Source organism: Tamandua tetradactyla, chromosome 16 (genome assembly GCF_023851605.1).
Source record: "Tamandua tetradactyla isolate mTamTet1 chromosome 16, mTamTet1.pri, whole genome shotgun sequence".
NCBI classification, from domain to species: domain Eukaryota; kingdom Metazoa; phylum Chordata; class Mammalia; order Pilosa; family Myrmecophagidae; genus Tamandua; species Tamandua tetradactyla.
The window spans coordinates 3849697-3865012 of NC_135342.1; the positions used below are offsets into that span (position 1 = coordinate 3849697).

At 39.5% G+C, this 15316-nt stretch overlaps 1 protein-coding gene across 1 annotated transcript in view; it reads left to right on the top strand.

Moving 5' to 3' along the window:
* The first annotated feature begins 1540 nt into the window (after positions 1-1540).
* The window catches only part of LOC143658590 (ret finger protein-like 4A), a 128149-nt gene continuing 114373 nt past the window's right edge, over positions 1541-15316 (top strand). Inside the window, exons 1-2 of the transcript XR_013163256.1 lie at positions 1541-1647; positions 2336-2463. The gene's annotated coding sequence lies outside the window, so the exon portion shown is untranslated. The remainder of the gene's footprint in view (positions 1648-2335; positions 2464-15316) is intronic.

Here is a 15316-nt window from a genome sequence, read left to right on the forward strand (position 1 = left end):
TCTGGTGGATCCCTGCAATCCTTGTCATTTTGCACTGTCGATGCATCACGCCAATCTCTGCTTCCGTGGTCACGTAGCATTCTGTGTGTGTGTGTGTGTGACTATGTATCTTTTCTTCTCAAAATCCAGTCATTGGATTTAGTAATCCGTTACGACTTCACCTTAACTACTTACATCTGTGAAGACTTTATTTCCAACTAAGGTCACATTCTGAGGCTGCAGGTGGACATGTACTTTTGGGGGGTGCTGTTCAACCCACTACAAACACCCCAGTTTTTTGGAAGAAATATTAATGTAATAATGACACACCATACTGTAGAAAAACACATACTCCAGCTTTCAGGGGGTAAAATAGTGTCCTTTCAAATGTTATGGATCTTTTTTGAACTTAAAATTTGATCAATAGACTGTCACATTCCCCAATGCGGTTAGTATTGAATTAAGGTCATATTGGACTTTCATCTAAAAAATTGCTACTCAGTAAATTCTTACTAAATAATTATCGGTATTATAGAAGCCAGCGTCTGTCAGGGAGGCCTTTGTCGGCGTGTCTTCTGATCAGTACCTATCCCTGCGAGAATCTGGTGGTCTTAATGTCCTTCTAAAAAAAAAAAATGTGCAAAGGCTCCCTTCAGCTCCTGGGGTCTCCGTGAACCTGCTTGGAATGGTGAAGGGGCGGGGTGATCTAAACTGAACAGCTAGGCAGACTGTCGGGTGGACACCGTGCTCGGAGGTGCCTTCGTCAGCCCTCTGGGTCTCCGAGGCCTCACCAGCACCTGGACAGGGAGGGTCATAGCCCGAGGCTGAACAGGCTGGGAGCCATACCCACCCCCGCGCACTTGGAAGGGTCAATCAGAGACTGGTGGTCCTGCAGCACCCTGGTGAGTACCCCAGTCTGGACTCTCAGACAGGAGAGCACGTCTTTGTCCCTTCCTCCCTCCCCCCCAAGTCTCCCACAGGCTGAGCCGGCATGCCAGCCGCGTTCCCAGCGCAAAGCTTGTGGTGGGGCTTGGCGGAGCGCGTGTGGGCGGGCCCGCACCCGGCGGACTGAGCGAGCTCTCGGGTGCGCCTGGAGTGCCGGGCGGCCAGGCTGACGCGGAGAAGCGGGACACCCTGCGGCAGCGCCCTCCGGCACTCGGTAATCGGAGTGCTTACTGTGGGCCGCGCGCGGAGCGCTGTCCAGAACCAACGGAAGCTGGAGGCGGGCTGAGAGTCAGTGCTTTGCAGCCGCCACCAAGCTGCTTTTGTACCCCGGCTGCGAAAACGAACCGCTGGTTGAGGAATTACGGAGCCTCGTCGCCCTTCCTCATCTGGTGTCCGCCAGGTTACGCAAGGCCAGACCGCGCCTTCCCGGAAGGCCGTGTAGCACCAATCCAAGATGAGGGTGAGAGCGCGGGGGCTGCCGGGAGGGCGGGGCTGCCGGGAGGGCGGGGCTGCCGGGAGGGCGGGGCTGCCGGGAGGGCGGGGCTGCCGGGAGGGCGGGGCTGCCGGGAGGGCGGGGCTGCCGGGAGGGCGGGGCTGCCGGGAGGGCGGCCGCCATGTTGTTCTTCTGGCTGGCTGAGGGGATGTACTGACGATGGCTGAGGTTGTGTACTGTGGTTCATTTACCTGCAAACCTGCCTCTTCTGGTATAACATCAGCTGCAAGGTGGGTCCCACGTGCCTTCCCGCTTCCCGGATAGTAGCTCCATCCCCACCCACCCCAAGTCACGCCCCAGTTTCCCATCCATGAATATATATAGCATCCAGATGCTCCTCAGCCCATCTTGGGGGCCAAACCTCAGCAGTGGCAGTAACTGACCGGGCTCCTGCTTCCACCCCGACCCCAGCTTCAGGGCCTCAAACCTAACTGAGATCACATTAGTCTTCTGCTTAGAAACCTTCAGAGGTTCCCCAGTTCAGCCAGTAGAAGTTAAAGGCCTCATGGGGCCTCCCAGGCTGACACTGACTCTGCTCCTCATCCTGTTTTGCAGATTTTACTCCTAATATTCTCTGCCCTGCTTGTTTTCCCTAGCAACACTGATGTCCTGGGGGATTTTACCAGGCACCGAGCACTGCTACTGAGGGTCTTTGCACATGTTAGCCTGGTCTGTTCACTCCTCCCCCTGTGGAGGAGTGAACCAATGTGGCCGACAGATCCTGTTTTTTAAAAATGTTACACAATTTACAATTTGTGCCCCATCCACCCCTTTATCCTTCCCTGTTATCCCCTCCCCCCACTCCAGGATGTTACTTTCTAATATACCAAATTGTTTACTTTTGTAATCTGTTTATATTAGTGTTAAGACATAAGCTTCAGGGGCCAAGATGGTGGCTTAGCAATGTGCGCCTTTTAGTTCACCCTCCAGAACAACTACTAAATAACCGGAAACAGTAGAGAACAGCTCCGGGAGCCACGATAGTTACCAGGCACACAGCGTACCCCAGTCTGGACCAGCTGGACTGACTGCGAGTCTCCAGAACCGTGAGTTCCCCAAGCCGCGGCGGCCAGCGCCAAGCGCCCCTCCCCACAGGCGGCTTCCGGGAGGGAAAGGAAAGAGACTCTAACAGTAGCAGGGACTGAGTCCAACCAAACACCAATTGTAGCAACAAATTCTGACTACTAAAAATAGGTCCCCAGCCCAGGCGAAACTGGTTAAGGCGGAGGTCGCTAATTGGGCTAACCAAAAAAGAGGAAAGGGGATGAAACAGAGGTTTTTGTGGCTGTTTCTACGGAGGCTTGGCTGCCTCTGGATTCAGCCATGGGACTACTCAGGCTGCAACTGCCCCAGGCATAGGCAGAAACAGACTGCTTTCAGGGGTCTCTCCCACCTGTGCCTTCCCCAGGGGAGGGGTGAAGCCCAACTTAGGTGGAATCCCTCTCTTAAGGACTTCAGACCCCAGGGCTTGGCAATTTGAAGCCATTAAAACCGGCCTACAACCTCTCCTCCATCTCCACCACGCCCCCAGCAGGGAGAGCCTTCCAAAGATAAAGGAGCCACAACATCTTTTGCTGCTGGGACCTGCAGGCAGATAACTGCCACATACTGAGCCCAGAGAAACAGAGCCCAGAGACTTCACAGGAAAGTCTTTCAACCTGCTGGGTCTCACCCTCAGGGAAAACTGATGCACGTGACTCCTTCCCCCTGACAGGAGGCCAGTTTAGTCTGGGAAAACCCGGCTGGAGTCTGTAATACCTATGTAGACCCTCCTAAGGGTGGGGAGGGAAAAGGCACCTTACAAGGAAGACAAGGAACAAGAAAACAAGAACTGAAAAATTACCCTCTGTTAAACAAAACTTAAGCTAGAGGCCCAGAAAAAGCTGAACTGAAGGTCAAAGAACAGATAGACAACAAACTCATCTAGCAAGAAAACCGTAGATAAGACAAGTGAAAGTAATATCCAGAATAAACTAATTAAGGTAATTAAATGTCTAGACACCAGCAAAAAATAACAAATCACACCAGGAAAATTGAAGATATGGCCCAGTTAAAGGAACAAACCAATAGTTCAAATGAGATACAGGAGCTGAAACAACTAATTCAGAATATATGAACAGAAATGGAAAACATCAAAAACCAGATCAATGAATTGAGGGAGGACATGAAGAAGGCAAGGAATGAACAAAAAGAAGAAATGGAAAGTCTGAAAAAATAAATCACAGAACTTATGGGAATGAAAGATACAGTAGAAGAGATGAAAAAAAACAATGAAACCTACAATGGTAGATTTCAAGAGACAGAGGTTAGGATTAGTGAACTGGAGAATGGAACATCCGAAATCCAAAAAGAAACAGAAACTATAGGGAAAAGAATGGAAAAATATGAGGAGGGACTCAGGGAATTGAATGACAATATGAAGCACATGGATATACGTGTTGTGGGTGTCCCAGAAGGAGAAGAGAAAGGAAAAGGAGGAGAAAAACTAATGGAAGAAATTATCACTGAAAATTTCCCAGCTCGTATACAAGACCTAAAATTACAGATCCAAGAAGTGCAGTGCACCCCGAAGAGAATAGATCCAAGTAGATGTTCTCCAAGACACTTACTAGTCAGAATGTCAGAGGTCAAAGAGAAAGAGAGGATCTTGAAAGCAGCAAGAGAAAAGCAATCCATCACATACAAGGGAAACCAAATAAGACTATGTGTAGATTTCTCAGCAGAAACCATGGAGGCAAGAAGACAGTGGATGATATATTTAAATTACTAAAATAGAAAAACTGCCAACCAAGAGTTCTATACCCAGCAAATTTGTCCTTCAAAAATGAGGGAGAAATTAAAACATTTTCAGACAAAAAGTCACTGAGAGAATTTGTGACCAAGAGACCAGCTCTGCAAGAAATACTAAAGGGAGCACTAGAGACAGATATGAAAAGACAGAAGAGAGAGATATGGAGAAGAGTGTAGAAAGAAGAAAAATTAGATATGACATATAAAATACAAAAGGCAAAATGGTAGAGGAAAGTACTACCCAAACAGTAATAACACTAAATGTTAATGGATTGAACTCCCCAATCAAAAGACATAGACTGGCAGAATGGATTAAAAAACAGGATCCTTCTATATGCTGTCTACAGGAAACACATCTTAGACCCAAAGATAAACATAGGTTGAAAGTGAAAGGTTGGGAAAAGATATTTCATGCAAATAACAACCAGAAAAGAGCAGCACTAGCTATAGTAATATCCAACAAATTAGACTTCAAGTGTAAAACAGTTAAAAGAGACAAAGAAGAATACTATCTACTAATAAAAGGAACAATTCAACAAGAAGACATAACAATCATAAATATTTATGCACCGAACCAGAATGCCCCAAAATATGTGAGGAATACACTGCGAACACTGAAAAGGGAAATAGACGCATCTACCATAATAGTTGGAGACTTCAATTCCCCACGCTCATCAATGGACAGAACATCTAGACAGAGGATCAATAAAGAAACAGAGAATTTGAATATTAAAATAAATGAGCTAGACTTAACAGACATTTATAGGACATTACACCCCACAACAGCAGGATACACCTTTTTCTCAAGTGCTCATGGATCATTCTCAAAGATAGACCATATGCTGGGTCACAAAGCAAGTCTCAGCAAATTTTAAAAGATTGAAATCATACACAACACTTTCTCAGATCATAAAGGAATGAAGTTGGAAATCAATAATAGGCAGAGTGCCAGAAAATTCACAAATATGTGGCGGCTCAACAACACAGTCTTAAACAACCAGGAAGAAATTACAAGAGAAATCAAGTAAATATCTCGAGGTGAATGAAAATGAAAACACAACATCTCAAAACTTATGGGATGCAGCAAAGGCAGTGCTAAGAGGGAAATTTATTGTCCTAAATGCCTATATCAAAAAAGAAGAAAGGGCAAAAATGGAGGAATTAACTGTCCACTTGGAAGAACTGAAGAAAGAATAGCAAACTAACCCCAAAGCAAGCAAAAGGAAAGAAATAACAAAGCTTAGAGCGGAAATAAATGAAATTGAGAACATGAAAACAATAGAGAAAATCAATAAAACCAGAAGTTGGTTCTGTGAGAAATTGAATAAGATTGATGGGCCCTTAGCAAGATTGACAAAAAGAAGAAGAGAGAGGGTGCAAATAAATAAGATCAGAAATGGAAGAGGAGACATAACCACTGACCTCACAGAAATAAAGGAGGTAATAACAGGATACTATGAACAACTTTATGCTAATAAATACAACAATGTAGATGAAATGGACAAGTTGCTAGAAAGGCATGAACAACCAACTTTGACTCAAGAAGAAATAGATGGGTGGGCCACGGTAGCTCAGCAGGTAAGAATGCTTGCCTGCCAAGCCTGAGGACCCGGGTTTGATTCCCAGTGCCTGCACATGTTTAAAAAAGAAGAAGAAGAAATAGATGACCTCAACAAACCACTCACAAGTAAAGAAATTGAATCAGTCATTAAAAAGCTTCCCAAAAAGAAAAGTCCAGGACCAGACAGCTTCACATGTGAATTCTACCAAACATTCCAGAAAGAATTAGTACCAACCCTGCTCAAATTCTTCAAAAAAATTGAAGTGGAGGGAAAGCTACCTAATTCATTCTATGAAGCCAACATCACCCTCCTACCAAAACCAGGCAAAGATACTACAAAAAAAGAAAACTACGAACCAATCTCTCTAATGAATATAGATGCAAAAATCCTCAACAAAATTCTAGCAAATCGAATCCAGCAACACATTAAAAGAATTATACATCATGACCAAGTAGGATTCATCCCAGGTATGCAAGGATGATTCAACATAAGAAAATCAATTAATGTAATACACCATATCAACAAATCAAAGCAGAAGAATCACATGATCATCTCAATTGATGCAGAGAAGGCATTTGAGAAGAGTCAACATCCTTTCCTGTTGAAAACACTTCAAAGGATAGGAATATAAGGGAACTTCCTTAAAATGATAAAGGGAATATATGAAAACCCACAGCTAATATCATCCTCAATGGGGAAAAGCTGAAAACTTTCCCCCTAAGATCAGGAACAAGACAAGGATGTCCACTATCACCACTGTTATTCAACATCGTGTTGGAAGTTCTAGCCAGAGCATTTAGACAAGAAAAAGAAATACAAGGCATCAAAATTGGAAAGGAAGAAGTAAAACTATCACTGTTTGCGGATGATATGATGCTATACGTCGAAAACCTGGAAAAATCCACAGCAAAACTACTAGAGCTAATAAACGAGTACAGCAGAGTGGCAGGTTACAAGATAAACGTTCAAAAATCTGTAATGTTTCTATACACTAGTAATGAACAGTCTGAGGGGGAAATCAAGAAATGAATTCCATTAACAATTGCAACTAAAAGAATAAAATACCTAGGAATAAATTTAACTAAAGAGACAAAAGACCTATACAAAGAAAACTACAGGAAACTGTTAAAAGAAATCACAGAAGACCTAAATAGATGGAGGGATATACCATGTTCATGGATTGGAAGACTAAATATAGTTAAGATGTCAATTCGACCTAAATCGATTTACAGATTCAATGCAATACCAACCAAAATCCCAACAACTTACTTTTCAGAAATAGAAAAACCAATAAGCAAATTTATCTGGAAGGGCAGGGTGCCCCGAATTGCTAAAAGTATCTTGAAAAAAAACAAAGCTGGAGGTCTCATGCTGCCTGACTTTAAGGCATATTATGAAGCCACAGTGGTCAAAACAGCATGGTACTGGCATAAAGATACATATATTGACCAATGGAATCGAATAGAGTGCTCAGATATAGACCCTCTCATCTATGGACATTTGATCTTTGATAAGGCATCAAGCCAACTTATTTGGGACAGAACAGTCTCTTCAATAAATGGTGCCTAGAGAACTGGATATCCATATGCAAAAGAATGAAAGAGGACCCGTATCTACACCCTATACAAAAGTTAACTCAAAATGGATCAAAGATCTAAACATTAGGTCTAAGACCATAAAACAGAGGAAAACTTAGGGAGATATCTTATAAATCTTATAATTGGAGGCGGTTTTATGGACCTTACACCTAAAGCAAGAGCACTGAAGAAAGAAAGAAAGAAATGGGAGCTCCTCAAAATTAAACACTTTTGTGCATCAAAGAACTTCATCAAGAAAGTAAAAAGACAGCCTACACAATGGGAGACAATATTTGGAAATGACATATCAGATAAAGGTCTAGTATCTAGAATTTATAAAGAGATTGTTCAACTCAACAACAAAAAGACAGCCAATCCAATTACAAAATGGGAAAAAGACTTGAACAGACACTTCTCAGAAGAGGAAATACAAATGGCCAAAAGACACATGAAGAGATGCTCAACGTCCCTGGCCATTAGAGAAATGCAAATCAAAACCACAATGAGGTATAATCTCACACCCACCAGAATGGCCATTATCAACAAAACAGAAAATGACAAGTGCTGGAGAGGATGTGGAGAAAGAGGCACACTGATCCACTGTTGGTGGGAATGTCAAATGGTGCAACCACTGTGGAAGGCAGTTTGGCGGTTCCTCAAAAAGCTGAATATAGAATTGCCATATGACCCAGCAATACCATTGCTAGGTTATCTACCCAAAGGACATAAGGGCAAAGACACAAACGGACATTTGCACACCAATGTTTATAGCAGCATTATTTACAATTGCAAGAAGCTGGAAACAGCCAAAATGTCCATCAGCAGACGAATGGTTAAACAAACTGTGGTATATACATACGATGGAATATTATGCAGATTTAAGACAGAATAAACTCTTGAAGTATGTAACAGCATGGATGGACCTTGAGAACATTATGCTGAGTGAGACTAGTCAAAAACTAAAGGACAAATACTGTATGGTCTCACTGATATGAACTGACATTAATGAATAAACTTGGAATATGTCGTTGGTAACAGAGACCATCAGGAGATAGAAATAGGGTAAGATATTGGGTAATTGGAGCTGAAGGGATACAGACTGTGCAACAGGACTGGATACAAAAACTCAGAAATGGACAGCACAATACTACCTAACTGTAATATAATTATGTTAAAACATTGAATGAAGCTGCATGTGAGAATGATAGAGGGAGGAGGGCTGGGGACATAAATGAAATCAGAAAGAAAGATAGATGTTAAAGATCAAGATGGTATAATCTAGGAATGCCTAGAGTGTATAATAATAGTGAAATGTACAATGTACAAATTTTTAAAGTGTTTTTGCATGAGGAAGAACAAAGGAATGTCATTATTGCAGGGTGCTGAAAATAGATGATAATTAATAATTTAAAATGTCACCTTATGTGTGAGACTAAAGCAAAAAATGTTTATTTGTTACAAAATTTACATTTTGACTAGAGCATTTCCTAATATAACTCATGTAAATAGTTTGATTGAATGTCATAAGTACTTGGAATCTTAGGTAGGACATGAGATTTTGTTGGTTTGTCCAGAGTGATGCCCCAATGAATCCCAGAGTGATTTGATCAGTGACTGGAAAAGTATTTGCAAGCCCCGTTCAGGGAATGGTGAGAACGGGGAGAAATTCAGCTTCCCCAAGTTGAATTCTTGATATTCTCACAAGCAGTGTGGACAACCAAAGCTATAGGTTGAACCCCCAGTCTTGGGGTTTGTTCATATGAAACTTAACCCCAAAAATGATAGGTCAAGTCTACTTAAAATTTAGGCCTAAGGGTCACCCCCAAGAGAGCCTCTTTTGTTGCTCAGATATGGCCTTTCTCTCCAGCCAACATGATGAACAGTCTCACCACCCTCCCCCTCTCTGCATGGGACATGACTCCCAGGGGTGTGGACCTTCCTGGCAGCATGGGACAGAGATCCTGGAATGAGCTGAGGCTCAGCATCAAGGGACTGAGAAAAAACCTAGAATGAGCTGAGAATTAACATCAAGGGATTGAGAGAACCTTCTCGACCAAAGGGGGAAGAGTGAAATGAGACTAAGTGTCAATGGCTGAGAGATTCCAAACAGAGTCGAAAGGTTATCTTGGAGGTTATTCTTATGCATTAAGTAGATATCACCTTGTTGTTCAAGATGTAATGGAGAGGCTGGAGGGAACTGCCTGAAAATGTAGAGCTGTGTTCCAATAGCCATGTTTCTTGTTGATGATTGAACAATGATATAGCTTTCACAATGAGACTCTGTGAATGTGAAAACCTTGTGTCTGATGCTCCTTTTAGCTACTATATCAATAGAAGAGTAGAACATATGGAATAAAAATAAATAATAGGGGGAACAAATGTTAAAATAAATTCAGTTTGACAACTCAACAACAAAAAGACAGCCAACCCAATTACAAAATGGGAAAAAGACTTGAACAGACACCTACCAGAAGAGGAAATACAAATGGCCAAAAGGCACATGAAGAGATGCTCAATGTCCCTGGCCATTAGAGAAATGCAAATCAAAACCACAATGAGATATCATCTCACACCCACCAGAATGGCCATTATCAACAAAACAGAAAATGACAAGTGCTGGAGAGGATGCGGAGAAAGAGGCACATTTATCCACTGTTGGTGGGAATGTCAAATGGTGCAACCACTGTGGAAGGCAGTTTGGCGGTTCCTCAAAAAGCTGAATCTAGAATTGCCATATGACCCAGCAATACCATTGCTGGGAATCTACTCAAAGGAATTAAGGGCAAAGACACAAACGGACATTTGCACACCAATGTTTATAGCAGCGTTATTTACAATTTCAAAGAGATGGAAACAGCCAAAATGTCCATCAGCAGAAGAGTGGCTAAACAAACTGTGGTATATACATACGATGGAATATTATGCAGCTTTAAGACAGGATAAACTTATGAAGCATGTAATAACATGGATGGACCTAGAGAACATTATGCTGAGTGAGTCTAGCCCAAAACTAAAGGACAAATACTGTAAGGTCCCACTGATGTGAACCGACATTCGAGAATCAGCTTGGAATATATCATTGGTAACAGAGACCAGCAGGAGTTAGAAACAGGGTAAGATAATGGGCAATTGGAGCTGAAGGGATACAGACTGTGCAACAGGACTAGATACAAAAACTCAAAAATGGACAGCACAATAATACCTAATTGTAAAGTAATCATGTTAAAACACTGAATGAAGCTGCATCTGAGCTATAGTTTTTTTTTTGTTTGTTTGTTTGTTTACTATTATTATTACTTTTATTTTTTTCTCTATATTAACATTGTATATCTTTTTCTGTTGTGTTGCTAGTTCTTCTAAACCGATGCAAATGTACTAAGAAACGATGATCATGCATCTATGTGATGATGTTAAGAATTACTGATTGCATATGTAGAATGGTATGATTTCTAAATGTTGGGTTAATTTCTTTTTTTCCGTTAATTAATAAAAAAAATAATAAAAAAATAAATTCAGTTTGAAATGCTAGTGGTAAATGAAAGCAAGGGGTAAGGGGTATGGTGTATATAATCTTTTTTCCCTCTATTATCATTTTATTTCTTTTTCTAAATCGATGCAAATGTTCTAAGAAATGATGAATATGCAACTATGTGATGATATTAAGAATTACTGATTTTATATGTAGAATGGAATGATATCTTAATGTTTTGTTAATTTTTTTAATTAATAAAAAAGTAAAAAAAAAAAAAAAAAAGACATAAGCTTCAGGAAGTAAGCGATTTTTCTGTTTTGTCCCCTCTGTTGTAGTTTAAACGCTTAGAATGGAACCTAGAATAAATTGGGTGTTTAGTAAATGAATGAGACAGTGTATTATAATTTGTTGATTCTTCTTGCTAATGTATTTTAACACATTTACTTTTAAAAATACATTTTTGTAGAGCAGTGTTAGGTTAACAGAGAACTTGTTCATAAATAGTTCAGGATATTCCAATTTCCTCACATTTCATTTACATTTCAGTCTTGTTGTGGTAAGATGTATATGAACTACATATAATTAAAACTAAGAATTACAGTTTTATTCACAAAACCAAAAGTGTAGTAATAATTGTGTACTTTTTCTTTGTAAAACAGATATATAATTGTAAAGTATGGATACATCCATTTCACTTGAGTTTCAGAGTAAGTGTTCCCTATCATGAAAATTGATTGCAAATGTGCATCTGTTAATACTGGTTGTGTGTACAAGAGCAATGAAAATTCACAGTGACCCCACTGCTTCATTGACATATGATAGATTCAAATATTTCCCACAAATACTTGACAACTAATAAAAAAAACATGCTATGAATGCCTTACATTTTCATCAGCTGTGTGAATTTGTCTAAATACGCTTTCCTGCTCCACATGTTTTTATCACCATCAGTTGTAACACGTTAGCAAACTCCACTTCAAGTTTTACCAATTTAGCCTTCTATCAGCCACTTTGAAAATGTTCTCAACTGTAGTTAGTTGAATAGTGCACTAAGTGATTTTTCAGTCCCTTGCAGTTCAGCACTCAGGTCCTAATTCCTTGAATAAATAACCACAGTTGATAAATCTCAGTAGCACCTGTTGTCGTACCTGTAGCACCTGTGTGAAAACCACATTTGCCTTGTTTTATCTTTTGCCCATTTTAACCAGAGGAGATACAGAATTTGGAACAACTAGGCAAAAATATTCAAACATATCTCCCAAATCAATTCAAGCAGGTGGATAAAGAAATAGAGTCAAAAGACTCTAGGGAACATAAAGAAGAATTGGAAAGCATAGAAAAATAACAGATCTTATGAGAAAGCACAATAAATGAAATTAAAAATACTAATAGAAGCATATAACAGCAGTTTTGAAGAGGCAGATGAAAGGATCAGCAAGCTAGAAGACAGAGCCACAGAATTCAAAGAGACAAAAGAACAGTGATAAAAGAAGGAAAAATTTGAGTATGGTCTCATGGAAATGATTGAAAACATGAAAGAACCAAACATGCATGTCATTTGTTTCCTAGAAAAAGAAGAGAAGGGAAAAGGAGCAGAAAGAATATTTGAGGAAATAATGGCCATGAGTTTTCCAACTCTTGTAAAAGACATAAACATGCAAATCAAAAAAAGCACAATGAACTTCAGGCAGAATAAATCCAAATAGACACACTCCAAGACACATACTAAATCAGAATGTCAAATGCCAAAGATAAAAGAGTGATTTCTGAAAGCAGCAAGACCAAAGCTATTCACCATATATAAGGGAAGCCAAATAAGACAAATTCCAATTTCTCATCAGAAACCATGGATGTGAGAAAGCAGTGATATGATAAGGATACTAAAAGAAAAAAATTTCCATCCCAGAATTCTCTAAACAGCAGCAAAGCCATCCTTCAAATATGAGGAAGAATTTTAAATATTCACAGATAAACAGAAGCTGAGAGAGTTAATTAGCAAAGACCTGCCCTACAAAAGAAAAAAGAAAAAAAACCCAACTAAATGGAAGTCTGCAGGCTGAAAAGAGAAGACAGGAGAGAGATTCCTGGATGAGAATATAGAAGTGAAGATTATGAGTAAGGTTAACTAAAAGGATAAAGAGAGAAAAAAAGTCAGAAAAAGCCAAAGAATAAAGTGGTTGAAGTACATACTGCCTTTACAGAAATAACGTTGAATGTTACCAGAGTAAACCACCCAAGCAAAAGACACAGATTGGCAGATAGGATACAAGATATATAATACACCTGTGCACTATTTGCAACAGGCTCGTTTTAGGCCCAATGATACAAATAAGTTGAAAGGGAAAGGATAGAAAAAGATATTCCATAAAGCAGTAACCACAAAGTAGCTTGGGCATTTATATTAACATTGCACAAAATAGACTTTAAATATAAAAGAGTTATAAGAGACAAATAAGTACATTATGTATTAATCAAAAGGGCAATTCACCAAAAAGAATTAGCAATCCTAAATATCTGTATACCAAACATGCTGCAAAGTACATGAGGCAAACATTGGCAAAAGTGAAGGGAATAATAGATGTTTCTATAATAATAGAGGGAAATATCAACATACCACTATCTAATATCAATAGATAGTACATCAAAATAGAGAATCTATCGGGGAGCAGAGAACTTAAATAATATAAATGAACTAGACAGACATATTAGAACATTGCACTCCAAAATTGCAGGATATACATTTCTGTCAAGTGCTCATCGATCATTCTCTGGATGCACCTCAGGTTGGGTCACAACACAGGTCTTAATGAATTACAAACATTAAAATTACACAAAGCGCTATTGCTGATTACAGTGGGACAAAGCTAGAAATCATTTACAAGCAAGGACCTAGAAAATTTCAAATTTATTGAGGTTAGACAATACTTTTATATCAGTGATTAAAAGAAATTGCAAAAAAAATCAAATATCTCAAGAAGAATGAAAATAAGAATACACCATATCAAAAAAAAAAAGATGTAAAATCAAAGACATTACTGAACACTTGAAGAAACTAGAGAAAAGAACAGGAAACTAATCCCAAATGGAGTGGAAGGAAAGAAATAACAGAAGTAAATGAAATGGAGAGTGAAAACAAAAACAGAATAAAACCCAAAGTTGGTTCTTTGAGAAGATCTCTTAACTCGACTGACAAAAATGAAAGAAGATGCAAATAAATAAAAATAAGCTATAAGAGTGGGGTCAGTGGTAATGACCCCATAGGAAAAAAAAAAAATACAAGACCTTGACTGGCTGCCTGATTTCCAGGGACCAATCTGGCATTTTATTTATCAAACTTCTAAAGCTGTAATTGTTTACATTTTTAGATTTGTGTGGATGTCAGCTTGCCTTAATGAGAACACATTGCTTGTTGTGTGTATTACTTTGGATTTGAAATGATGAGAGTATCCAGCAAACTATGATCATGGGAATGAAAGACAATTTAACTTAATTGCCTAAATGTGATCTAATCTCCCACACTCACCCCTCCAGACATTTTCCAGTTTTTCATTCTTTCTCAAAACATGATCACCTCTAAGTCATCTAAAACCAAAAGGATTTATTTTGAAGAAAAAAATTATTTAAAAAACAAAATGTATATCATTTTTGTAACATGAAAGGTACATAGTAAGACTATGAGGAGGAATTTTTCTTTGGGTTTTTTAATTGGCCAACCTAAACAGGAACTTGATTGAATGTCTGATTATGAGGGAATAATCTAGTATTTTATTTAACATCAAAAGGTGGATCTTGGCAATCATGGAGAAAAAGTCCTTTTGAAGAACTGAAATTGGACTTGTGGTAGATATAATTAATTTTCTTGATCATAATTAATCTTATTGATCTAAATATGTGATTTTAGTTTGTGAGCAAAAAGTATTTGAAACTGATTCCATCCATTGCATAAGAATTAATCATGAGGTAAAACAGTTAGCCTAAATAATTTCTGTCCTGATTCCAAATGTTATCATCAGCAGAAATAACATGTCATCTTCAAGAATATGGCAACATTTTGTCTGTATTAAGAAAAAACATTCTCAAGGTGAAGCATTCTCCTTTAGCCTAACCAACATCATCAGCAAAACTCTGAAATTTATTTGCCTACACACGATCCTGGTCTGATTATGAAGTGTGGGGCGCACTGAAAGAGAGACCACACAATTCAAAACTGCAAGCCAATTTGGAGTCTTTATTAGCTGGCCAGCGACTGCCTCAGAAACCTCCAAGAAAGGATTCAGAGAGCGGCCCCTAGAGGTTTTCAAGGTGTGCTTATAAAGGCTAAAATCATGTTGTGGTTTTGCAGTTGCTAGCAAGCAAGCGGTTCATAGAAGCAGAAGAATGCTGTTAGCCGTTGCCAAAACCTATCCCATTCCCACAATTTCTTAACATTGGTTATTGTTTAGCTCCTGGGGACATTCCACCCCAGTGTTGTGGGGACTGTCCCTGCTTGGGCCTGATT